This window comes from Chrysochloris asiatica, unplaced genomic scaffold, assembly GCF_000296735.1.
Source record: "Chrysochloris asiatica unplaced genomic scaffold, ChrAsi1.0 scaffold00036, whole genome shotgun sequence".
In the NCBI taxonomy this organism is placed as follows: Eukaryota; Metazoa; Chordata; class Mammalia; order Afrosoricida; family Chrysochloridae; genus Chrysochloris; species Chrysochloris asiatica.
Window position 1 is genome coordinate 9347994 of NW_006408554.1, and position 5376 is coordinate 9353369.

The 5376-nt window shown below is 36.7% G+C and overlaps 1 pseudogene; it reads right to left on the reverse strand.

Annotated features, from left to right (window-relative positions):
* The window catches only part of LOC102830445, a 265297-nt pseudogene that overhangs the window by 141545 nt on the left and 118376 nt on the right, over positions 1-5376 (reverse strand).

Genomic DNA, 5376 nt, shown 5'->3' on the forward strand with positions numbered 1-5376 from the left:
AAAATATTATATTATTTAAATCTAAGAGAACTCATAAATTTTTTTAGATATTTGTTTATATAAGTGAGCACTTAATAACACAAGAAGTTAAAATTTTCCATCACATTCAAGTCTTTCCTCCTAATGACTGAAAAGCAAAGATTAGCACTATTTTACTATTCCTGTAATACAGATGGCTACATATTGATGCAAGGACACTGTAGGAATATTGTAAACTATTCTTTAATTTAAAGTATGCTTTTTTAGCCCTTTTTTATGTTTTTATTAGTTTTATAGACAAAAAAATTGAAATATACTTACATGTTTGGTTAATTTAGATGCTTTCTCAAATTCTTCACCTTCCTCCATTAGGTCTTCTTCAGTTCCAGGTAATGAATCTATTTTTATAAAAAGAATCAGTAAATTATGTTTACATATGAATTTTTTCTACCACTTGTCTGTTGGATTGTGGAGTCTTACATGTTACTTTGATGCTGGAAGCTAAATCACTGGTATTTTAAATAGTATCAGGGTCAGTTGAACTTCTCGACAAAGACAGACTAGGAAGAAAGAATAGGGATTAGCCACTGAAAACCTTATATGTTGTTGTTGTTAAGTGCCGTTGAGTTGGTTCTGACCCATAGCAATCCTGTATAAGGTTTCCAAGGACCAGGTGGTGAGCTTGAACCACCGACTTGCAGTTCAAATGGCTTTGCAGTCTGGCGCATTAACCCACAGTGTCACACCAGGACTCTGAAATATAGCAGTGTCTAATACAGTGCCAGAAGGAGCTCTGGTAGAGTAGTGGTTACAAATTGGGCTGCGAACCTTAAGGTCAGCAGTTCGAAACTATCAGCTGTTCCATGGGAGTAAGACGAGGCTTTCTGCTCTTGTACTGAGTCGGAACCGATTCCACGGCACACAATAACAATACAGTGCCAGAATATGAGACTCTTGTTGGAAACCACTCAAAATACAACTCAGTAAGAGGTGTCTCCTCAAAGTAGAATCGACGTGAATGATACAGCTGGAGAAAAGCTTTTGAAATCTTCATTTACCATGGCTTGGATCAGGAAGGAGCACCTTAGTCCTCAAACTGACATCTTGCTCTTAAACACTTTAAAGAGGTCACGTGCAGCAAATTTGACTAATGCAATATGTCGCTTGACTTCAAAAAGGGAAGAAACAGCTACAAATATGCATTAATTATCAGAATAGGGAATACATGAAATACAAATCAAGGAAATTTTAGAGGTGTCAAAATTAAATGCAATATATAAAAATCAATACACTCTAACAGAGCAAGGGAACACCGAATGGTTTACAATCAGGATAGGTGTGCACCAGGGTTGTATTCTTCCACCATACTTATTAAATCTGCATGCTAGCCAAATAATTTGAGAAGCTGGATTATATGAAGAAGAACATGGCATCAAGATTGGAGAAAGACTCATTATATATGTGTATATGTGATATGCAAAAATATGTTTGCTGAAAGCAAAGAGGACCTAAAATGCTTATTACTGAAGATCAAAGACAGCCTTCAGTATAGGCTGCATTTCTATGCCAAAAAAACCCCCAAAAATCCTTATCACTGGACCAATAAATAACATCAAGATAAATGGAGAAACAATTGAAATTGTCAAAGACTTCATTTTGCTCAGATCACTCATGGAAGCAGCAGTTAAGAAACCAAATGACATATTGCATTAGGCAAATTTGCTGCACAAAACCTCTTTAAAGTGTTCAAGACCCAAGACATCAGTTTGAGAACTAAGGTGCACCTGATCCAAGCTATAGTATTTTCAATAACCTCATATGCATGTAAATGTTGGACCAGGAATACGGAAGACCTTAGAAGAATTGATGTGTTTGAGTTATGGTTTCAGAGAAGAATGGCAAAAGTACCAGGGACTGCCAAAATAATAAACAAATGTATGTTTGAATAAGTACAGCCAGGATGCTCCTTGAAAACCAGGATGGCCAGACTTTGTCTCTTATATTTCAGACATATTATCAGGAGAGACCAATCCCTGAAGAAGGACTTCATGCTTAGTAAAGTGGAGGGTGAGAGCAAAAGAGGAACACCTTCAATGAGATAGCTTGGTACCGTGGTATCAACAATGGACTGAAATGTAGCAATGATTGTGAGTGTGTGTGTGAGGTTGGCACAGGATTGGGCAGCATTTCATTCTGTTGTGCATAAGGTCGCTGAATTGATACTGACTAGATGGCATCTAACAAGAGCAGACATTAGTGAGTTGAAATGGACTGGTATAAGCAATTTTGAATTGGACAGTTATATAAACTACTATGCCAGGAATGACAAATTGAAGAGGAATGGAGTCACACTCATCTTTACAATGAACATCTCAAGATGTATCCTGAATTACAATGTTGTGGTCAGGAAGAGGATAATATAAATACACTTTTGTTGTTGTTAAGTGTTGTCAATGAGTGCTGAATGAATTGAAAAGAATTCAAACCTTGAATTGCAATATTGAAGGAGTCTATGTGTAAAATAGCCAATGAAGCAAAAAGTACCCAAAGAAGATGGAAGGAATACACATAAACCTGTATCATAAAGAACTGGTCCATGTTCAACCATTTCAGGAGGTATTATATAATCAAGAACTGAATGGTATGGAAGGAAAAAGTCTAAGCTGCAGTGAATCTATTAGAGAAAATCAAGGTTTCAGTAATTGACAGAATACCAACTGAAATATTTCAACAGAGGCATATTGAACATACTCAACTCATCTATGCCACAAAATTTGGACGACTGCTACCTGGTCAACCCACTGGAAGAGATCCATATTTGTGCCCATTCCAAAGAGAGGTAATCCAATAAACCTCACTAGATGGAAGACACAAGAATCAAATTTACTACAATGATGGGAAAAGATGATGGAGAAGCTCAATATCATCAGCCAAAACAAAATCAGGAGCCAAGTGTGCAGAGAATTTCATATGAACATTCAGGTTGAAGTTGAAGAAAAGTAAAACAAGTCCACCAAGATCAAAAACATGATCTTGAATATATCCCACAGGAATGCAGAGATAATTTCAACAGCAGATTTGACACAATGAACAACAATGACCAAACACAAGATGAGTTGGGGTGACACCATGAACATTATACATGAAGAAAGCAAAATGTCATTTAAAAGATATGAAAGAAAATAAAGACCAAAGTGAATGTTAAAGAGACTCTAAAACTTGCTCTTGAACATAAAGGAACGTGAATGGAAGAAATGATGAGGAAAAGATCTAAACAGATAATGTCAAAGGACAGACTAAGAAGACAAAATAAAGTAATATCATGGACTGTGTAGACCTAGAATTAGAAAACAAAAAGGGAAGAACATACTCAACATTTCTCAAGCTGAAAGAACTGAAGAAATAATACCAGATTCTACTTGAAATATTGAAGGAGTCTATGTGCAAAATATTCAATAAGGAAGGAAGTACATATAGAAGACGGAGGAATGCACAATCACTGCACCAAAAAGAACTGGTCAGTGTTCAACCATTTCAGGAGGTGCGTATGATCAAGAGCTGACAGTTTTGAAGGGAGAAGTCCAAGCAGCACTGAAGGTATTAGTAAAAAGCAAGGTTACAGGAATTGACAAGGAGCTCTGGTAGTGTAGTGGTTACGAGTAGGACTATTAACCTGAAGCTCAGCAGTTCAAAACTACCAGCTGTTCCATGGGAGAAAGATGAGGCTTTCTGCTCCCATAAATATTTACAGTCTTAGAAACCCTATGTAGGGTCACTATGAGTCAGTTTAGCGACTCCATGGCACACCACCATCATACAGGAATTGACAGAATACCAACTGAAATGTTTAACAACCTGATGCAATGCTAGAAGCACTCACTGGGCAATGCCAAGAAATTTGGAAGACAGCTACCTCATCAACCAACAGGAAGAAATACATAAATGTGCGTATTTATCAGTAAATGCTTTGAGGCTCTGCTTACAGCAAGCAAGTTGTTTTATCTGTGTAGCACAGGTTTTTAATGAGTCTTCTCCAATCCTGATGCTGTTCTTCATATTGTTCAGCTTCTTGGATTATTTACTCAGGATACAGATTGAACAAGTATAGTGAGTGAGAAGATACAACTCTGACACTCAACTTTCCTGATTTAAAACCATGCATATCCACCCTCTTGTTCTTTTTAAATGACTACCCCTTGGTCTCAGTATAGGTTTCACATGAGAACAAGTAACTGCTCATTCTTTGGTGATACCAAGGATTTGACCATGAGAAATGTGTTGTAAAAACTTACTCCATCTACCGTACAACCCTAGTATTACCTCTTCAGAGTCTATGTTAAAAAATAAGTTTCACATTTTAATATTTTTGTTCAATAAAGCTTGCTGTGATTTTATAGCAATATTTTTTTGACTAGCCTCATAATAAAACTCTTATCTTTTAATGTTCAAATGTAAATTAATCACAATTAAGCCACTCAAGGGTGACTTCTCTTCTACAGAACTGTGCAGTAAATGTTAATGCAATTTTAATATTCATTCACTGTTTTTTCAGTTTTTTGTGTGCAGTGAAATTCTTATCAGCTTTAAAGTTTGTACTATTAAACAAATGTCATTAAAATGCTCTATTCTACATTATGGAGCATTGTTGTGGTTCTGTAGGATTAGCACTGACTGCCGACCACAGCAAGGTTGGAAGTTCAAATCCACCAGTCTTTCCTTGCAAACTCTACACAGATTTGCTATGATTCAGAACTGATATGATGACACTTAGTAACAACAACATTCTACATTACAAAGCAAATAATTTCCATATATAAGGCAAAATATATAAATATTCTAGTGGATCTGGTTAATTTTTTCCTAAATAAAAATTCTGTATTATAAATGGGAAACCCTAAGTGGTATAAACAGTTAATGAACTTGCCTAGTTCAGATGTTCAGATGTTCAAAGCACCAGAGGTACCTTGGAAGAAAGCCCTGGTGAGTTACTTCCAAAACAGCAGACACTGAAAACCCCACGGAACCCGATTCTACAATGATACACGTGGGGTCACTATGAGTCAGAACTGACTTGATGACAACGGTTTTTGTAAATGGTTTTTCAAGTTCCTTTCAGTAAGTTGCAGTTAGCAGTCATGTGCTCTCTGTAAGTAGTTTAAACTTTTAAAATAAGGCTGCCAATCTAGTCTGATTATGTATTTATGAATGTGCTAGAAAGACACCAAACAGCCACCACTCGTCTGTCTGTCGTGCTGTGGTGGTTTGAGTTGCTGTGATTCTGAGGGCTATGCCACTGGTGTTTTGAATAACCAGCAGGGTCACCCATGGTGGACAGGTTTCAGATGAGCTACAAAACAAAGACAAACTAGGAAGAAAGAGTGACAAACTACTTCCGAG